At 44.0% G+C, this 20,946-nt stretch overlaps 1 protein-coding gene across 1 annotated transcript in view; it reads right to left on the bottom strand.

Annotated features, from left to right (window-relative positions):
* The window catches only part of meox1 (mesenchyme homeobox 1), a 59,473-nt gene extending 52,342 nt beyond the window's left edge, over positions 1 to 7,131 (bottom strand). Inside the window, exon 1 of the mRNA XM_046377795.1 lies at positions 6,654 to 7,131. The gene's annotated coding sequence lies outside the window, so the exon portion shown is untranslated. The remainder of the gene's footprint in view (positions 1 to 6,653) is intronic.
* Between the last annotated feature and the right edge of the window lie 13,815 nt (positions 7,132 to 20,946).

Raw genomic sequence — 20,946 nt, 5'->3', positions numbered from 1 at the left:
CGCATGTTGTCACAAAGCCTTTTTTGGTTTTCGTGCATCATGTTACTGACATCAGCATTAAGCTTTTCTCATGTAATTTTAGGTGTAAATGTCAGAGAGAAACAAATATCATGTGACACAGTATAAAGAGCGACAAAATCTACACTTGGAAGATGTGAACTGGTCAAACAAACCCAGGAGCTGAGACCAGTGTTTGAGTCCCGTGTGAAACCAAAGGTAAGAAGTGACAATCTGTTATCTTAACTGGAACACAAGTGCAGAGCCACATGCTCTGTTAAAAATTGCTATAATGGGCGCAAAAGAAGTTGACTGTGAAACTGATTGTACCACGTTTGTGTGCGCATGCATGTGCATTTTGAAAATTACCCTCTGACTGACAGAAGAGCAGCAACGTCAGTGAGGATCTCATGATCTAAATCTAAAAACAACCAATTGAGGAATTCCTGCTACACTCTGCTTGTATCAGATGAAAACTTTCCTTTCCCCTAACTTCACCTCCTCCTGCGCTGTAAGCAGAGGGTCTCCTCTACGCCCCCAAAGTGCTGATAGACTCAACATGCCCTTATTTAGAGAGCCAGGGGAGGATGACTGTGTGAGACTGGGGGATGGAGGGATGAAGGGATGGTGGAACAAGGGTACGAGGGAGGTAAAGATAGTGAAGGTTTATTGGTTCGGCCTTGACCCCAGGGCTTTCCCTGGTTGTAACGCTGTCCCAAGAGACGCCGGAGCTGCGTAACCCAGAGATGGAGCATGTGATAAGGCTTGTGAGACTCCACTCTTTGCCCCTATCTTCATCTGTTTAAGCACCACAAGTGGGGTAAATAGGAGGACGTAGTCTACACCCCCCTTCCCTCCTCTCCATTCTTCACCATCTGCATTCCTCTAATGCCCGCGGGATGGGTTTATTCCTCTTTCTCATATGGTTGCGTATGTTTCGCACATGTATGCTACACAGCTCAGTACACAGAGACACCTTGACACACGCACAAACACAGACACACTCGCAGGCACAATCACACTCTGATCTCAGATTTGATAGATGTATGAGGCCCTCTTTAAGTGTATAACATGTGTGCCATATGAAACTACGGCCCCAAAGAGAGATGACTCAATCACTGTTTGAGAATACTGTACTAACAATTCTAAAGTCGCTGTCCGTTTAGAATAGCCATCCGACATCAGCTTTTTACTGCAGTGATGAGATTGGGGCCCTCTGTGGACGGCCATGATGCATTTCTCCCATCGACATCTGACTTGCATTTGTTTACATTCATTTATCAAAGCATTTGACGTAGCCTGATTTATTTGTATGAGCATTTTTGTTTGTCCCAAAGGAGGGTTTGAACTGAAAGTTTGGAGTTCTTCAAGAAATACGCCAAAGCAACATTTATATGAGTAGTCCACAGAGGCTGGTAGAAAACACTGTGCTGGCTTGTCAGTGACATCAATCTAATCTGCTTTTAAACCTGTCCGGACAGCTTTTCTATATTTGTAAGTTACGACGACTTGTGCCTAAAAACAAAGCTGATGAGTGTGGTGAGACTGAACAGTAACGGGAAAAACAGTAAAAGCCCGTGAAAGAATGAGCTGAAAAACACTAAAATGCTCACCAGAGCTGAGATTTTGTCAATATGAGTGACCTCTTTCTCCTTAAACTTCCTCATTTGATCCATTTTTAACATCAAAACATTGATATTGATATTGATATTAAGTGTAGCTTTTAAGTGTAGGCCACAAGAGCCAAATGCTAATGACACAGGTGCCTGGTAGCAGGTACAGCAAAGACCAGTAGATCTGCTGTGGACAACGCAGCACTGGAGGGGGACGTATGATGCCGGTGACGATAACTCAGTTCTTCCATGGAAAAGCCTGAGTCACTGAGCGAACATCCTCTGTTACATGTGTCTGTTGGAGCGGGCCGCACGTTCATGGTTATTAGATTACGTCTGTACCTGCTCGCCTTGCATCTCCCAGATGAAAGTGGTTAAGACAGGCCAATTAGGAAATTATGCTTGATGTTTCTAATCAGGCGCTGGACTAGAACAAAGAGAAAGAGACTCACCCTGGCCCATGGGGCAAGAACGCGCTAATGTGGCCACGGGTATGAGTGTGTGTTTATATGCACTTGAAGTCTGGATGAGCCCCAGTCCCTTACTGAAATAAAGAACATTAGTTCAATCACTCTACTTGTGCAGATATACAACATTACTCCCCAGTGTGTTCCTATTTTTCCAAACAATAATTACAATTCTGAAGATAAATGTGGTCCTTATTAACTATCTGCAGATTCCATTTGAGCTATGACTAAATATTATGGTCACGGTTTTTGTTGAGCTGTCCATAAGGACCTCTCTGCAGGTTTACAATACTAACCTGCTCTAATGAAACAGAGTATATCATGTTCAACCACAACCATTTTGCATAAATTGCCCTGCTTTGAGCTGTTCCTTTTATGGACTGAAGTTAAAACATAGTGTGCCACAGTCTTCTTTTGACCCAAGTTCAAGCGAGAGAAAGGGGTGATTTAAAAAAGACCACAAAACCAAACTGTTGTTTTAACCATTTAAGAGATTTTGACCACAAGCCAGTGTGCTGCAACAGGATCTGCTTTTATGTGCTCATAAAGTCACTTTTTCACACCAGCACACTGCTTGTTTGTGAAAACACTGGCAACAGGAAAGCTTTTGAAGTATTTTTATCAATGCATGCAGAGTTTAATTACAAGTGGTACTTACAGGAATGTATGTGTGGAGAAATGATGGTTTATTTCGTGAAGAACAGTTACTTTTATGGCGATGTGATCTGTTTAGGCTGTTTTACAGATCACAGATTACAGTCAAAATCAAACATAATGGGCCAGCAAGCTGAAGGGCTTTTTTTCTTACATTATATTTTAGGTTTAATGCAGAATTATGAGCATAATAACAATATTTCCACGCTGCATAGAAACACTAATAAACAGAATTATACACTGACTGCAGCCTATGATTCCATGCTGTACACACATTGCGTACACATACTAAACAGTATTGCTCCCAGGCAGTTGGCCTGTAACATTATCACAATGTAAATGTCTTTTTGGAGTTCATGTTATCATAACCACATTGGGAAACCTTGAATAAATTGACAACAGCATACAGATTAGGAATAAACTGAGCAGCGAGGTTGTCCACGGGTCACATTATGAACATGAGAGGTCACTACTAATATCCTCTGTGGGGGAGATCACATCACTGTGGGGGGGGGGGGGGGGGGGGTGTTTGGCAAAGAGCCATGAGATGTCAATCTGTCATTGTCTGACCCCTCAGAAAGGAAGTCTGAAGAAAAAAAAAACTGAAAGCCAAGTTAACTGTACTCACTGCATTTAACACAGCTCTGCTGTCAGGTTGGGTGAAGTATTGCACCAATTCATTCTTCATGTCCTTTTCTTCTTCCCCGCTGCTGACTGCTTTTTCATCTTTTAATCATCAGTTCCTGCTCTTTTCATCCCTGTCAACTGTCTCCCTATCTGTTTCCCAGCACGGCAAAGAGCTGTTCTAATGAAATTGTTCGACTTGACTTTGGAAGCACATGAAAGGAAGGGGTGGACAACTGTTAACGCTGCTTCGGCCAAGATGAACAAAACTGCCAAAATAAGTAGGCTGCCCCCTTGGAAGCTGAGCTCAGACACATTCGCTTCAGGAAACACACAGTCCATCTTGCCTCTGCTGACATGAAGCATTTATCCTTCTTCTCTCCTTGTATTCACACAGGCGTGGTCCTAGAAATGTCATCTGTTGATCCAACACTTTGGTTGGGACTGAAATATCTCTATACCTCAATAACCACGGAATGGACTGCCATGAAATTTTGGACAGATATTAATGGTTCCCAGACAATTAATCTTCATGAATCTGCTGATCCCCTGACTTTACCACTAATGCCACCATCGGCTTAATATTTGTCTGCCATGAAATGAAGCACGCATATCTACCTCAAGATGAATTCTATTGATTTTGTAAAAAAATCTAACTTTTTTTTTTTTTTTTTTAAATCGAAATGATGTCTATTGTCAAAGGTCTAGCTTTAAACCTGTGTGACCTTTAATGATAAAGAGTGGTTAAGGTTATTAGTTCCTGCAGGTGAGGTTCCCCTATCGATGGCATTGTGGTCACTAATACTACAAATTCATTCTGCAGTGCGCTCATTATCTGCCACGTTGGCACTGAGAACATGTTAGGCTGCTGATGTTAGCGCTTCGCTCAAAGCACAGCTTCTTGATGGTTTTTTCTTTTAGGTGAAGTTTTCTCATAAATGAGGTCAGGCTGCAGCAACACATCTGCACTGCGTCCAACATCACCACTATGCACTGTATGACCAATACGTGCACCATCACTAAACACATAAACCTGTCTGCTCAACACATCACTTTCTGAGAGCCTTCTTGCCGGTTGGAAACATGTTACCGTGATAATCTGCACCAGCAATGAACAATTTAAAAAAAAAATTACACCTAGCAAAAGTAAAACCCTGAAGAATTATTAACGTTATACCAGAGCGGCCTTGACGTGTTCACCCACGTCTGTTATATTGTTGTTATCTACTGTATTATATGGTGGGATAAAATGTGAGCGTAGTGTCCAGTGTTTGCATACTGTACTAGATCCTTCAAAAAGTACGCATGTCACGTACCGTTGGTATATAAAAGTACACATAATAATAGTATATTATGGAAATTTCACACAACGCCCCACATTTTTGGAATTGTCAAAAAATAACCCAAGATTTGTGCTCTATTTTAATGAAATGCCTCTCTTTTGCAAAGTTTTCCCCACAAAGAATAGAGGAGGCCCAGTGAATGAAGTCTGAGTCATGAGGCTTAAAGGCCACTCAAACTCTCCCAGCTGCCTTGTATGAGCGCCGCGAGCTATGGGGTGATTGTGATGATGTTATGGGATTATTTTTATAGAACTGCAGCATGAGGACACTTTGCTTGTGTTGCCATGAATTATTCAACCCCCATCTGCGTTGTTGGAGAACGCAGTGTTTTTTTAGGAACTCAGCAAAAGAAGGAGCTGCTCCTTTTCAAGAAGGAGATTAAACGCTCGTTGCCTTTTTTATATGATGCGTCACCTCAGATGTACGTTAGGCTGCCAGTGCCTCGTCCTCAGTGAGCTGTTTAAATTCACAACAGAGCTGCTTGCTCCCACACAATGTCTTCTCCACCACCATGCATTCGCTCGTGTACCTGCATGTAATGTGCCACACACACTCCTGCTTTTCTGCATGACAGCCCACTTTGCCAGGTTAGCCTCCCTGCCAGGTCTTTCTCCGAGCATTTAGACGGCTGAATGCAACTCGGTGGGTTGAAGACCACCAGGAAAGTGGATGATGAAAACTGCCAAAGAAGCACAAAAGTTGCCAGATTTGCTGGCTTTTCAGCTCAGTGCCAAAATACTAAAAAGCCCATAGTGACAGCACACCCACATACAGGTATTTCAATGCCTCAGTTAAGACTGAAGTCATTTGTTTCCTGGTTTTCCATAACAAAGTCTGAAAACCTAAAAGACATCAACGTCATGCCTCAGCACAACATCATTTTGCGATCTAAAGCCAGCTGTGGACAGGTGAAATTGCTTGAAAAATAGGAATAGTCAAAAAGCAAGCTCAAGGGAAAGCCCTCGTTTTCTTTGCATCATTAAAATGAAATACGTCTTGGGAAACATAACCGCTTTCACCACCACAGAGCAGCCCGTCTGCCATGTCTGGCACGGGCCTTGAAGTGCGCATCGCTATTTTCCAGCACATCAATAGTGAAAGTGGACTGATTGGGTAAGAATTAAAATGGCAGTCACAGCTAACAGTCAGTCTGCATTAAGTGGAACAGATGAGGGCTTCTGTCATGGGTCCTTAGTCACGTCTCCTCAGTCAGTCAACTCCCCACAAGAAATATTCAGAAAATATAATGTTACCTCCAACTAAATCTCTACGAGATGGAACAGATTTACTCCCATGTGTATTCACTCACAGGCATTAGATGCTCTTATGTCTCAGAGCATTAGGGGAGATATTTGGTAGCAACACAGATTTCTGGCCCATAATTCCAAATAATACAAAATATTAGATTTGTGGCAGAGAGACTTGATGAAATAAGCACTCTGGTAAATTTCCAATCATCTGATCCCAGAAGATTGAGGACTGCAGTGGCTGACCAACTAAGATAAACCGAGTTCATGGCTGGAAAGATGGGGCTGTAACTCAATAGTCGGCACCAATTACACGAGATGATCACAGCTCGCATACAGAAATAACACAACTCGACTTAGACTCATTCACATATAAATAAACAACCCCAAACAATGCAGTACAGCACAACAATTGTGATTTCAAATTATTTTGTAAAACGGATTTAATTCTCCGATCAGTCCCTTCAACTCATATAATGTGTGTCAGTTTTGCACTGAAGTGCAGTACTTCAGCAAATTTACTTAGTTCAATTTCTTGACTGTGAATAAACTTAAACGTTTAACCAAACTGTAAATGCTGCGACATTTAACCAATTTTCCATTATTGTTAAAGCTCTTACACTCAAAATATCACAGTCTCTCACACATACACGGTAAACAAAAAGCAGACACCAATTTCAAAGAAAATAAATAAAATGTAGAACTCACAGTTCGGAGAAACCGTCCGCATCAGCTACTGAAATCTTCGTAAATAAGTCCCAATGCTGTCGGACAGTCACCGATGGCATCTGACCAGTCCCACGCCGGTTTTCATCAGAGAAGCCACGCAGTTTTCCCGGACATTGCGTGGACTGTCTGACCTTGAAATACTCGGACCTCCAAGCTCACTCTCCTGTGGTTTAGCTAGCATTCGGACGAGCTAGCTAACGGCGGCCGTTATAGCTAGCTAATTAGCATCGTAGCTCTGCGATTAGCACCCTTATTTCCGCGAGCTAAGCCGCTAACACAGACGAGCACTAACGTCCCAGTTAGCCAAAATTAGATTCGAAAAGATGCGCGACAGCATCATAACTGTCATTTAACGTCCAGTCGGGGCTAGTCCGACCGGCCGACCAATCTTGTCTCTGTCCTTAGTCAGCCGCCATCTTTGCTTCTTTTCCTCACCTACTACCCAATCACAACCGGTTATTTGACTGACCAATTACCGTGACCAATAAGAACAAACGCGTCAAAATAAACGCAGAATTAAGCGACTCTTCACCTCTGATTAAAAAGGTTTTTTTCTATTTAAAGCATTTAAACCTGCAGTGCAGAACTTTCACTTATAAATTAGAAGAATTACCTAAAATGACAGAAGCCATCTTTGGGAAAAATTTTATTTGAGTGTACTTTTTGATTTTTTCGCTTGGCCTTTTATGGCCTGTGCTGGAGCCTTGGGGAGCTCTCATGTTGTCCATCTTTATATGCAGTCTGTGGTTCAAACACAGTCTCACATCTCACAAGTCCTGAAGACATAGGCCAGCTAGCAGGTTCAGAGGCAGCAACATCGTCATCAGACACTGGTGTCAAGTCACATGGAAAAACTTTTTAGAAGGTCTTGGGAAAATAATAAAACATTATTTGGGCCAATACTTGAATGTGTGCCTTTGAATATATGAGGAACACCGATGAGAAGCTGAAGAATGACTTAAAACCTCAAAAACACAAAAAATAATGGACTTGCCCTTTAACCTAAGCCACACACATTCAACAATGACTCAGCTGCAGCAAAACTGGAGAAAAATCAGACTGAAGTAATTACTGACCCGTGTATGCATAAAAACTCCTACAGGACGGTTCCCATAAACACAGTCAGGCACTGATTACATGTCATGAAATCTTATAGGCCCAGTATAGTGTTTTGTATTGGCAATACTTTGAAGCATTTCCCATTTATTGAAACTGTTCTTGAGTCTCTTTTTCTCTCTTTCTCTTTCTCATCCGGTCTGAACTTGTGTTCCACGACTGTACCGAAATGTGCGAAATCTTGGCTGATTTACTGAGTGTCGGACAAGTCGTGATCTCTGGACTTTACAGACAGCCAGTGGCAGTAAAACACACTCCCCATATGTAACCCACCTCCTCCACTAATGAAGCCCGTAAACCAGACAAGTTTGACAAGCGGCAAACACAGCTGAGAGAGCAGGCCGTTTTAATCGGGCCTCTGGAGGGAGACCCACACCTACGGGGAGAGGACCTCGGGACGCTCCGACATTCATCAGGCACGACAGGGAGGCCCGAGGCCCCGTGCATGGTTTGAACAGGGACGGTCCCCGAGGTCCTCGCCTGCACAGGTGCACGATGGAGTCACAGGGAAAAAGGTCAGAGTCAGGCTTCACTGCAACTGACTGTGCAGGATTGGAAAAGGCTTCGGCTCTTTTATTTTTTCTTCCGAGTCAGGTTGTGGAAGTGAAAAGAGTTATGTCATCCCCCCCAGTTGCGATCACTGACCGGTGCTCTTACGATGGCCTGGGAAGTTATGCTTTTGGTCCTTTTCGTCCATTTATCTTCCAGTTAAACAAGGTAGATTTTTAAAAAAAAAAAAAAAAAAAAAAGAAAGTTTTTTTAAAACTGTGTAATTAAATTAACAAATTTAGAGGATTTCACAGCCTTGGTAACTGTATTTGATAGTTTCACATGCATCGAGAGGCCAGCTGTGGTATATTAATGCCCTCAGTAAATTTGTGTCTTTGCTATTTTATTACTGGATTTTATCATTTTTACGACTCCTGTGTTTAATTGCTATGATACTAACCTAAATTTTACTACCAAAACATTGCAGGGACATTTCAGACCAGAACCAGCCATTATCCATGTTTATTTGAACAAACTCATTCCGTTTAATACGTTCTGACCTCCATTACGCTGATAGCACCTCAGGGCTGTTTCTGACTATTGCCAAAACATTTTATAAACTGGACTCAAGATGTGGGACGTTTTCAAAATTAAGGCTAGTCCTGCTTTTACGAAGGTTTAATCAATTTCACATGGTGCAAGAAATCATTTAGACAAAAAAACAGAGCAAAGAGTTCCATTGGAAAATAATGCAACAGATGCTGAACCACTCCGAGACTGAGCCTGCCAACCGAGGGTTTAGCCGAATGATTCCCCGGCCGTTTTTTTCCCCCTGATCTTGCAAGGAAAATAAAATCTCTCCTTGGCTGCAGATTAAGCATAGTTGGAGGGGGGTCAACCTTGCTGGTGCCTTTTCATCATAATTTATCCTCCATCTGCCGGCTCAATCAGCACCTCGGAGACACCCGGCTCTATTTGTCCACAGAGCCGCTATTCCTGATGGATCCTGCAGCACCTTCCGATGGCCACCGTAAAATCACACACACCTATCTGACCCGTCCAAAGTTCATCCCGCTTAGCTCTTAGATACAAGAGGAGTCAGATGCCGCTATATTTCTCCAAACCCAGATATATGTGTAATAGTTGTTCCAAAAGGAAGACATTAACTTGCAAAAAAAAGAAGAAGAAGAAGAAGTTTTTCTTTGTCCCTTTGGTGATCTAAGGTTTCGACACGACAGCCCATTTGGACGTCGTTCTGTTGTTATTCACAAGAGGACGCATGTTTTTAATGGCGCAAACATCAGTGGAATCCTACGGCATTTTTGCTTTCCCCCTCACTTGCTGAACTTGTAACGTGAAGTCAAATGTTTGCTGTGTTTGTCAGGCGGTTTTGGCTGAACAATCTCAAGTATCATTTCAACTAGATCTATGGTTTTGTACCATTCGAGGCAAGACGTAATGCAAAAATGTGTAATTACAGCTAAGATTTGTTAAATTGTGCTAATTCAGTCCTTTGGGTGCTTGTGATTTAGCAGAAATATGCCTCAGGGCAATGAAACCTCTCCAAAAACATTTGGACTGCAGCTGGCTTGAAAACAAAATATCCTCCCAGCAGAGAGAATAAGACGCATTTCAAATGCAGACCATGCAAAAGACAAACAAACAAACAAACAAAAACTGTGCGCTGTTTCTAGAATTACACGTTTTATTTGACACCACTTTGATTGACTGATCAATCTTTATTTCAGACTTTATGTTGAAATAAATTATAATAACAACTGAAATGCTCACACAGATCAGAGTCAAAAGCTGAGCTCAGCACTGACAGAAAGCAAATATCGTGCCAGTACTTTTCACAATACAAACCTGCCCGGTAATACAGTATACACACTCATTTATACACATATGGTACACTGCATCAACAGATTATATCAACAATAACATTTAAACGGCGAACTGCAATTTTATGGTGGGCTTAGATTTTACTTTTTGCTCACAACATTCCTGAGGCCACTGAAATGTTAATTCGTTAATTCGGTCCAGTAACATTTTAATTGCAGGACTGTTACGTGAAACAGAATCCTGTTGTTAGTGCCTCAGTGGCAGCTAAAGGGGATCCACACAAATTGTTATCTGTTATCAAACAGATTTGTGTTGCGTTAAGTTTAAGTCTTTTTTCTCTTAATTTTGTGGACTTACTGTTGTGTTGTGGGTCTCATGGGGAGGTGAAGTTGATCTTTACTGATTCCACACATGAACATCTCCAGTTCTCTCATCATTTCCCTCCTTCATTTTTATCTGACTCTAACTCTTCTTTATTTAGCGAACGAGTTTCAGAATTGCTTCCATTAAAAACCTTACAGATAGGCTGATATTCGCAGTATTGGACAGAGAACAATTAGAGCCGCCCCTCCACACGTTCCTCTGTCAGCATATCAACATGATGTGATGTGACGATTAGCAGCGGCGGTTCTCTCATACTCCTGCTATGTGCGTGTGTTTTTCTGTTAGCATTCTGAGTAGGTCTTTACAGACTCAGTGGGATGTTTGCCTTTTTGTCTGCTGAGTGTTTGCTTTGCGGACCAAACTGTCCAACCTGAGCCCAGTTGGCCCATGCAGACACGCGCTATGCCAGCTCCTTTGTAAGAACTGTGTGTGTGTGTGTGTGCAGGCTTATGTCTGGCGTATGAGAAGCCACGAGATGCACTAATTGTTTGTCGAGTTATTTACTTTTAATCGGAGCCCTCCTGTTTTTCTGACAAATCGCAGCTGTGGAGGCATCAGATGAAAGAGTAATAATTTGCTTGTTGGACAGCTGCTTGACTGCAGTAAAGAAGAGCACACTCAGTACTCAGCAGCGCGCCTTTTCACGCCAGGTGATCAAATGCCAATCAAATCATGGAAGAGGAGACGCTGGATGAGTCACACGCACGAGGACAAAAGGAAAACAGACACAGAAAAAATTCATTTAGAGTTATTTCGCCTTTATTTCAAATGTCATCACTTTTCGACGTCTTTGCCAGACAACCAGCAGAGACTCCAGGGGAGTTTTAACTGTTTCCACCTGCTACCAGTCCTTATGCTAAGCTAAGCTAACGGCTGCTAAATGGATAGATAGACAGATAGATGGATAGATAGATAGATAGATAGATAGATAGATAGATAGATAGATAGATAGATATACTTTATTGATCCCAGGCTGGGAAATTACAGTGCAGCAGCAGCAATGCACACAATAAGCTATACAAAATGTTAGAAATAGCAACATACAAGGCAATATAAAAAAGTGTATAGACAACAAATAAACAAATAAACAGTGTAATGTTGTGCAAAATAAAGTAAAGTCATGTCAGTCTTCTCATCTAAATTTGGGCAAGAAAAAAAGTGAACAAGCACAATCCCCCAGCAGTCACACTCATGCTTGACAGCTAAACGCATCTCGGTTTTCAAATCTCGCCTGTTTTACAAGCACATCAAGCAGTGTGCTCTTGATGTTGTGCTGTCACCGCAGTGTAAGTTAGCGCCATCCTTTTCTTTGATCCTCTGCCCCTTCACTGACACACACACACACACACACACACGCCGTCAGATGTGACATTTGATACTGCGTTCAGGCCTGCTCGTGCGTTCTCCTGCTCACTAATGACTAAACATGGCGTCGTACGCTAAGCCCCTGCATGGCTGTGGAACATCTTACTGAGTGACGCGATGGAGCTCAGCTTAAAGAGGATGCAAGACGAGACAGAAGAGGAGGAGGAGGAGGAGGAGGAGAGCCATTTAGGGCCTGACTGGCTGGCGACTCCGGCAGGAACAGGAGGCACCTGCACAGAGTCACGAGACAGCCTGCCTGGGGGCCCCAGCGGAGACTTATGGGTCCTGTCAGCGGTCCAGGGCCGCGTCCTTACTGTCACGCTGCATGATGGAGCCCAGAGAGATACTTCATAATCGTGCAGCCGATCCCTCGGACAGCCGCACTCCATCACAGAGCAGGCCAAAGGTTTTCCCTTCAGTCTCAGCGAAACCAACGAGTCTGAAGGAGGAAAAGCTGAAAAGATTGAAAGGCAAATAAGATGAGAAGGTTTATGAGTTGTTGTTAATAATTATTTATTAATACTCTACTTTATTCCAATTACTTTTTTTGTTTGTTTATCTTTGTTAATAACTTTTATAGATTTTTTTTAAATTATTTATTAATCAGCCTACTTTAACATTTATAGCTGCAGACGTGTTTATCATCCTTACTTATGACTTGTCAGCGGTTGTGACTGCAGACTCGATGGCTTGTTGAAAGAGAGGAGCTTTATTATCATAAATTACTTTACTTTCCATACTTCTCCAGTTTGCTCACTCTTTAACATTTTCACTTCTGTATGAGATAAGGCTCACAAAAAATTAGGACTCAAAGTCGTCAGGAAAAACATGTCAACCTTTTGAATGGCTTCTATCTGATTTATGGAGTACTTAAAAAAGATTTATTAGCCATTCTTTGTAAATATAGATAGATAGATAAATAGATGGATAGACAATCATAAAAGTCATAAAAGCAGAGATAAATTCGCTCTCCACAGGTGTAAATCAGCTTTTTATGAGCAGTGTAACTCCATAGCCTGGCACTGAAGACTAAAAACCACCGTGATAGTAAATGTCACAAAGTTCAAAGACGCTGCAGTTGTTTGATGAAGAAAACACACTTAGCGAAGTCTTTTCATCAATCAGCCGCCTGCTTGTGCCCAGTTGTGCGGCCAGAAGGAATCCCTGGCATGTGGAGTGCGGTTTAAAGGAGTGCAGGAAGCGGCCTCCTCTTCAGTCTTGCTCAACAACACAATGCCTGAATTATAAAACTTGACTCTTTGGGGATGACTATGTGAAACCCATGGAGACACTGAGAGTCTGTGGCATTCTCCTTTAATTAATCAAGGCGGGGTGGGATCAAACGCAGCCCTCCGACATCAAGGTGGGGAGAAACGCTCGCATTGGGGAGTTTAACGGGCTGTTGGGATTACGGCGCAGGGAGAAATGTTTGTTTTGTTGTGTTGCTTATGATTATGTTTTTCATTAGATTTTTAATAATGTGATAAGTGATGATAACCAAACACGCTCATGTATCTGCGTCCTGCCTTCTCTTCATAAATGCAGGGGCTTTATTAGTCCAGATGCATGCTTTTAAAAAAAGCTTGGGAATCTGCAGCACAGTCTGTCAATTTCAACACCTGCGCTCCACTCCCTCATAAAAACCACCTCATTTCACTCCCAAGGGCGACTTCAGGGCACGCTAGACACGATCACATCCCCTCAGACCGCAGCAGCGGGTTTAATCGGCCCTGCCGACATCCCAGAAGTCATCTGTGTTTATCGAAGGATCGCCGTCGTCATGGATTCTGAGGACTTCGAGATGACCTCTCGATTACCAGCGAAGAAAAGTGCTGACAAAAAACCCCAAAGCAGTTGAACAGAGTCGCTGATTATGTAACGTTTTATCAAGGAGATTTTGATATAACGAGATAAATATTTGAATGTTTGAATCGTTGTGAACCACCTCAGCTCTGAACTGTTAAAAGCTGTCAGTTTGCATTCAGCGTACAATAAAACCGAGTTCAAACAGCCATCAGAGTTGATTTCGGATCATTTTGAACACCTGTTCCAAAGTCCGATCAGCTGCAATTCTCCTAAATAGCTTCATTATGATTCTCAGCTGTGATAAATGAACACTCACTTAAATCTGAGTGTCAGATTTGCTGTATGCGAACGATTATTTCCGTTGGCGAGACCAAATCAAATGTGACTTTTCACTGCATTTCACACTCATGTGACTCGGATGTGTGTGCCTCACATTTGTCCCATATCAGCAGACTTATGTGCCCGAGATGTGCACTAAAACTTTAACTGAGAAACCTGTTGACACGTCCACGGGGACGTGAGGGGATCTTGTGGGACTGCAGCTCTCTCTCCAGCTCAGCTGGCCCAAAAGCTTACGGACTGCCATGAGGTGTTTAATGGCTGTGCGAAGTTCCCACAGGGGGACGGCTGCTGGGAACATGGATGAACCTGCCCCTCCGGCTCCCTCCCGCTCCACAAACAGCTCCAGCCCCAGTGATGGATGAAACAGGCCGGAGCCTACATCAGCCTTATTTATGGGAGCAGAAAGCGCACTCCTCGTCTGTCCCCGAGCACAGCGAGTGAATGCCATTACGTGGTGGGGGGGGGGGGCAAAGACATCTGACATTGAAATGAACTACGCGCTTGTAACAGTTCTGCTGGAGATAGGAAGTGATTGCAGTTTGTAATATGGACATTCCAGAGAAGGAAGCAGAGGCAGACCACCAGAACTACATCCTGAGTTAGTCTGCTGTTCCCATCATGTTCATCATCGTCCACGGGTTGCTGATCCAGAGGTTTGGAGGGCTGGTTGCCATCATTTTATTCAAGAAAAACTCAGCCGACTGACTAATCCTCTACAGAACACAACACAGTCGGTGCTCAGTCGGTTGGTGCTGAAGTCAGCGCTTCAGTTTTAGCCAGAAAACCGCCTTCCCCAAGCTGTTGCGACAAAGTTGGAAAGACAATAATGACTAAAATATCACTTTGTGATTAATTACTCCTTTAACTGCAACTAAAGGAAAGACAACCAGGCCCAGACTGAGATGTGTCCAAATACTTTTGGCCAGTGTATGTAGGGGTGTTGTGCTGTTCTGGGTGGGCCGCGTGTGCCTCAAACTGTGACCTGAGCCACTTCAGACCTGGAGTCTGGTCACAGGGCCTGACGGGGGTCTGGACTGTTGGCTGCAACAAGGCTTTACAAGAGGGTCTGCGTTTTTGTGACTTTAAGGGATTACACATTAGCGTGCCCAAGTGGCTCTCCACTCCGGGAATTCATTCCACACAAAAACAAGTTTTGTTATTAACATCGGAGGCTACGAGATTACAAAACGCTTAAAGTTAATCAGAAAAGAATGACTGGAATTGTAAATTGTACTGCGTTTGCTTATGTGTTTTCTCTCCCAGTTTCAGTTCAACACTTCAATGAGTGTTTTCATCGCAGTCCAGGCTGAGCGATTGGAGAGAAAACACAGTGTTGACACAACAGCACTCTGATTTAATTTATGGCATTTCTGAGTTAAGTGTGACTTGTTCTTGCCAAGTTGCTGCAAAATATGATCAGCAATGTCATAAAAAAAAGTCCCATCCTCATTGATGTAGCCATCTTTCAATAAGGTGTTTGGCCTCGCTGTCTGGCAGTCGTATTTCATTTGGCGCTGAGCTGTTTTTCAAATTTGCTAGAAAAAAACCTTTCTGTAAGCAGAACAGTGCAGAGACGTGCAATTTTCCCTCCAAAGTCAACGACACGCTGTGGGTTTTTCTTTAAAGTGCTGCTGTTTTGACGTCTGCTGATTGAGGCACCGTACACAGAAGCCTGTTAAGGTTTTGTAATGTATTTAATTATCTATATTCATCCAGCTTGTTTGTCTGCAAAGGGACCCGGAGGCATCTGCTGGGTGAATCAACTCTCTCCCCTTCTGTTCCTCCTCCAGCGGAGGCAGACAACACAGTGTTTGCCCCGTGTCGCTTCCTGCCGCCTCGGATATGCAATCTCAGCGTGCTGTGATAACGACATGAAACGATCCGAGGCCTCGTCAAGCCACAGCGAGATTCAGGCTCGTGAATTCGGCCCAACAGAACCGGGAAGGGCGGGCAAGTGAGGAAAGACGCCGTCGGCCTCCGTCGGTGTTTTTGCTGAAGCGGCATATTCATGTATGAATATGCTGCGGGTCATATACGTCATCGTAAACAGCAGAAACAAAGGCTGCGGGTTATTCTTGAGTCCGGTCCCGGCGCTTCCACTGATCTCGGCGGGGATTTGGAGATGATGCAAAGACGTAATGTTTTAAGTGGAAAAAGTTCTACGCAGGAAAATACAGACGGCAGACTGTGAGTCATAAAGAGAGACACTTTCTCACAGAAGTATTTTATGAACAATTAGCCTTAGCTGTCATAACAGTGATGACCTGAACACGCCCGGACGTATCGGACTGCTCTGCTCTCACACCACATATTTCTCTTATAAAACTGTTTCCAGGAGAAAAATGATTATAGCATCTAATAGCTATGCCCAGCTATCCATTATGGTGGTGTTTGTCATGAAAAGTGAGGATTGTCAAGCACAAATTACATTTTGTTGAGAAAAGATTATAGTTTTCTGGGGAAAATATTACTTCATAGTGGCATAAGGGTTGACGGATCCTCCCAGAATCATCTGTTTTATTATTTCTGACCAAATAGAAATAAAATACTTTCAGCGTCCTTGTTTGCAACCTGGGTCAAAACCGGGACACCACATGAGGCCTTCAGTTCCAGAGGCTCTTTGACATCTGATAAGGGCTGTAGAGCTGAATTGATCCTGATCTTAAACTCTCCTAAGCTGGGGGAGATTGAGCAGATATCTGCCTCGGCCCCTCTGGGTCGCGCACCCACGGCCACACGGATAGGAAGCAATTTCCTCTGCACTTGGAGCTCAGTGCACTGACTTGGTCCAATGGGGGTGAGAATGAAGAGAGGAAAAAAATAAAAGACGCTGACGCCTGATTAATCAGCAGCGGGCCTCAAAAATAAAACTGCTTCCATGTGAGGGGGGGCTGACTTCACTGACTTCTGACTGAGTACGTATTAGAGGAATATTATCAGGTTCATGCAGAAAGATGTAATGCTACGCCTGTGCCCTAAAATAACCTCCTCAGCTAAGGAACTATGACATAAACATACACACAAGCACAAAGGCACCGGCCTGTCTGTGGAAGTAGCCATAAACCCTCAGGGAAAAAACTCCAGTTTGTTGTTATGGGGAGGAGAATACGCCACTGTTTACTTCTCAATTCTGCACGGCCTATTTTGCAATGCCAGTGAACTGAGCGTGGTGTCTGTGGTTTTCCAAGATAGGCTACACTAGATAGGATATCCTCCTCATGGGAGGGTAGAGCCACTGCAGCTCTACAGCCAAATGAATCCAACTCAAACAGGACAGAGACGCCGCTGTCATCGGCGAGCTACCGTCCACAGAGCCTCGAGACGAGTGGAGGCGATGGGAGGGTGCAGGGAGGGTACAGGGAGGGTACAGGGAGGGTACAGGGATCACCAGTCACGGTCTGGTTGGCACCACCACATTAATACAATCAGCATGACTGTGGTTAGCACTGATGACATCTAGAAAAATGGTTTGATTCACCCTCTGTACTTGTGTAATGATTCAAACGGCGAGGGGAGGTTTTGGTTACAGACTGACTACTGCCTGTCATAAATCTGTTCCTCATGGGCTGCGTAATCCTCGACTTGCCATGTCTACCACCCACACAAATATTTTGCTGCTGTTTAAAAATCATCCGCAGTACTTTTAATTGCTTCTGTGCGACTCTTAAAGGAGGCTAACTTTAACGATCCCTCTAGTCATTGGATTTTTTTTTGTTTTGTTTTAAAGAAGTGTCTGCTGAGTTAACGGGGCCTTATTGGAAACATGCGTCAGCTCAAGTGTTTTGGGTGGCCTCCAGTTTTATGTGAGTTTCCACGTGATTTTGTGTGTGTGTGTTTTTGTATGTTGTACAGGTTAAACCAGTGTGCACACATGTGCAATGCGGGTGGCTAAAATTGAAAAGAAAACTCTTTCTATTGCTCAAACGCCATCTGGAGATGACACGACTGCTGATGGAAACTCCTGAAAGTCACAGACAGGACGACCTCAAAGCCATTTTGCGGCGGGAGGCGGCGCTGGGCCGGGCTTGTCGAGACGTGGGTCGCTGTCTTTTGGAAAACGACCAGCTGACAGTGAGGAGTGAAGTGAGGCAGCTCATTTCGTCTGAATTTAAGCAAATTAATGAAACGTGTGCTTGTCAAACAGCAAACTGGCAATTGGTTGTAAGTGCTGGTGGTTGAACAAGCTGTCTGTGGTTTTCGTCTGTCAGCCTTAATTTCAAAACGCTTCATCCATTAACATTTTCATTAACATTTTTTTCTTTTGAATCAGCACGAGTTAATTTAATTTTTAAATATGTTACAGGGTGAAAGCCTTGTTTTGATTCCACACTGTCAACTCTGTGCTGTTATTAGAGACGTGTCGGAGCGACGTGGTAGAACCAGTGACGTCTATCGCACACAAAGTCGAAATAAAGAATGAATGTTATACAAACAACAACATCCGCTTACGTAGACATACGGAGTGAGCCGTAATGCTGGGAAATGGATTCGTTATTTGTTAGAGTTAAATGTCGGGGGTTTCGAGCGAGGTTTTCTTACTTCTCCGACTGAGCCCAGAAGGCTCTCTGCACTGGCAGGAGGAAGTGGAGGGAGAGGATTTGCAGTTTGACTGTCATACGTGACGGCGGGACAGTTTACAACACGTCATACGTGCGCGGACGTTTTAATTGCCTCTGCATGTGGAGGAGAAGACCTCCCTCGTGTCAGCTTTCCTTGAGCCCACTGACCTCCAGCTAATTACAGACAGACGGGTTGTGTAAACTCGCGGTACGACATGCGTTAGATTGGCATTTACATGACCCCCTCAGTCAAAATAACAAACACCTAACACATTTTTATTTATTTATTTCTTAATTTAATCTGTGCTGAGCGTCTGAAAACTGACAGGCGACTCGCAAGAACTGCACAAAACCCCCAGAACTGAACACCTCATCTCTTGAACCATGACACTGAATTGATATTTTTGTTGATGTTTCCACAACATACAAAGTCCATAAGGCGATGATTAAGCGAGGAAGTGCATTCTGCCTCCACAACCTTGGGGCTCGCTGTGCTTGTTTAGAACTGCTTGTTGACAGCCCTGTTTCCTATCCCCTGCACCTCCTGCAGTCCTGAGCACATGTGGTTGGCCGCCTCTCGGCATGCCTGGCCTCAGCTGACAGACTGAGGCTTACATGGCTCAGTGGAAGCCCCCGACCCGTACGGCGCTACTGTCCTTCTCTGCCAGAGCGTCATCGACTCGTGCGTCTGTCTTCGGACGCAGAGGCGGCCTGCCTCATCCAGAGGTGCTGTCACACTCTCATCACTTTCTCAGATGCAGTCTGGATGCTAACAGAGGAGGACATCTTTGGTCTCGCCTCGGTCCTGACTCCAGCTTTTTCCTTCCCCTGCTGAGAATTATACTCCCAGCTTGCAGGCAACAGTATCCACCTTCCAAATCCTGCGTCACTGGAGGAACACAAAATTAGTTGAACTTGCACTGTCCGCGTTCCTCATTCCTTTAGGCAGCCAGACGTGTCTTCTGGTTTCCATTTGTTTTAAGCTATTAGCACTCATGACCTGATAAGGGAGTGGCTGGAGGAGCACAAACATCCGTCTCCGAATACATCCGTCATCGTCCATATGTGTTTGACTTGAGCAATAATATCCGCTCCTGGAAAACTTTGGCTGGAGGAAACGGAGGTGAAACTACCGGGGTGCAGAAGCATTTGGACCTCATGTAATCCTTTACAAAGGTCCGAACGCTCCGTGTTCCATCAATATATTCCATCTCAATAAACGTCTTGGACAGCCTGCAGCGTTGTTAAGCAATTCAGTTGCACAGGCAGCTGACCAGAAACACAGCATTTCTGGAGACTTTTATGGGGGTTAGTTTTTGGCGTGTGAGCGAAACAGCTTCACATGCTATGAACGTCACCTCAAGTCAGTTTCCACTTGTGTGTTTCGCAGTCAACAGGAGAGACCTGCTTGCTTTTGCAACACGGATTCCACTGACAAACACACACACACACACACACCAGTGACGCATCTTTTTTTATTTGCAGATGATAAACAAAATATTTTATTTGACTGTCTCCTCTGTGTCTGGCAGGACATCAGTTAAGTCGGTGTTGACAGTCCCTCAGCCCTTCAAGTGGCTGCCTTCTAGAGAACTTTCTGGCTCTGAGCTGCACAACAATTTTTGCACTGCACAAAGCTGAAATGAGACACTTTACCGATCCATTATGTGAGTCCAAAGGAAGGAATGAAGACATGCATTTGGGCAAAGCTGCTCAACATTTTCTCCACGTCGGTTCACTCCTTCAGCAGACAAGTTGATTCGCACTGCACTGAGATCAGCGTAGAGTGTTGTCGGGAAGCAGTGGCTGTTTTAGGAAACAGCCAGTTGAAGGATGAGGTTAACGTGGTGTGTGCACAGAGAAGTGACTGCAGCGCGATTCTTTTCCTGTCATTTCTTCTCCCACGTTCGGACAAAGGAAGCCGAGTCTCATTTATTGTGGTCAGCATGTCAGTGCTATAAATATTCCTTATGGAGGCCGTGAGTTAACCAGGAACTGTACTTAATCCAGTCCAGTTTCGTACAGAGCAGGGATCCTCAGGGGACTTCTGCACCTGGTATTCAAAACTTTGCTGATGACACTCAACACCGGGGCCCGAACGAAGTGTCGCAGACTTGCTGCATTTGTTGGGAATAGATCATCCCTGACTTCTCGTGCAGCTCGATGTTCCCCAGGACCGCGAGGGTCACCTGCAGGTCGGCGTGCACGCTCACCGTAACGCGGGGCAGATGCTTTGTCAGCGCCAATATATTTGGGTACTGCTCACCTACTGCTCTGAAGTGGGTTCCTGACTTTCTTCTGAAACTCGTTCCACGCTAGTTGCCGGAGCAAAAGCATGGCATGTCTGTTCTCTCTTGGAAAACAGGGTT

The sequence above is a fragment of the Scatophagus argus genome, chromosome 21, assembly GCF_020382885.2.
Source record: "Scatophagus argus isolate fScaArg1 chromosome 21, fScaArg1.pri, whole genome shotgun sequence".
Lineage (NCBI taxonomy): Eukaryota > Metazoa > Chordata > Actinopteri > Scatophagidae > Scatophagus > Scatophagus argus.
This window is presented reverse-complemented; position numbering and strand designations above follow the sequence as displayed.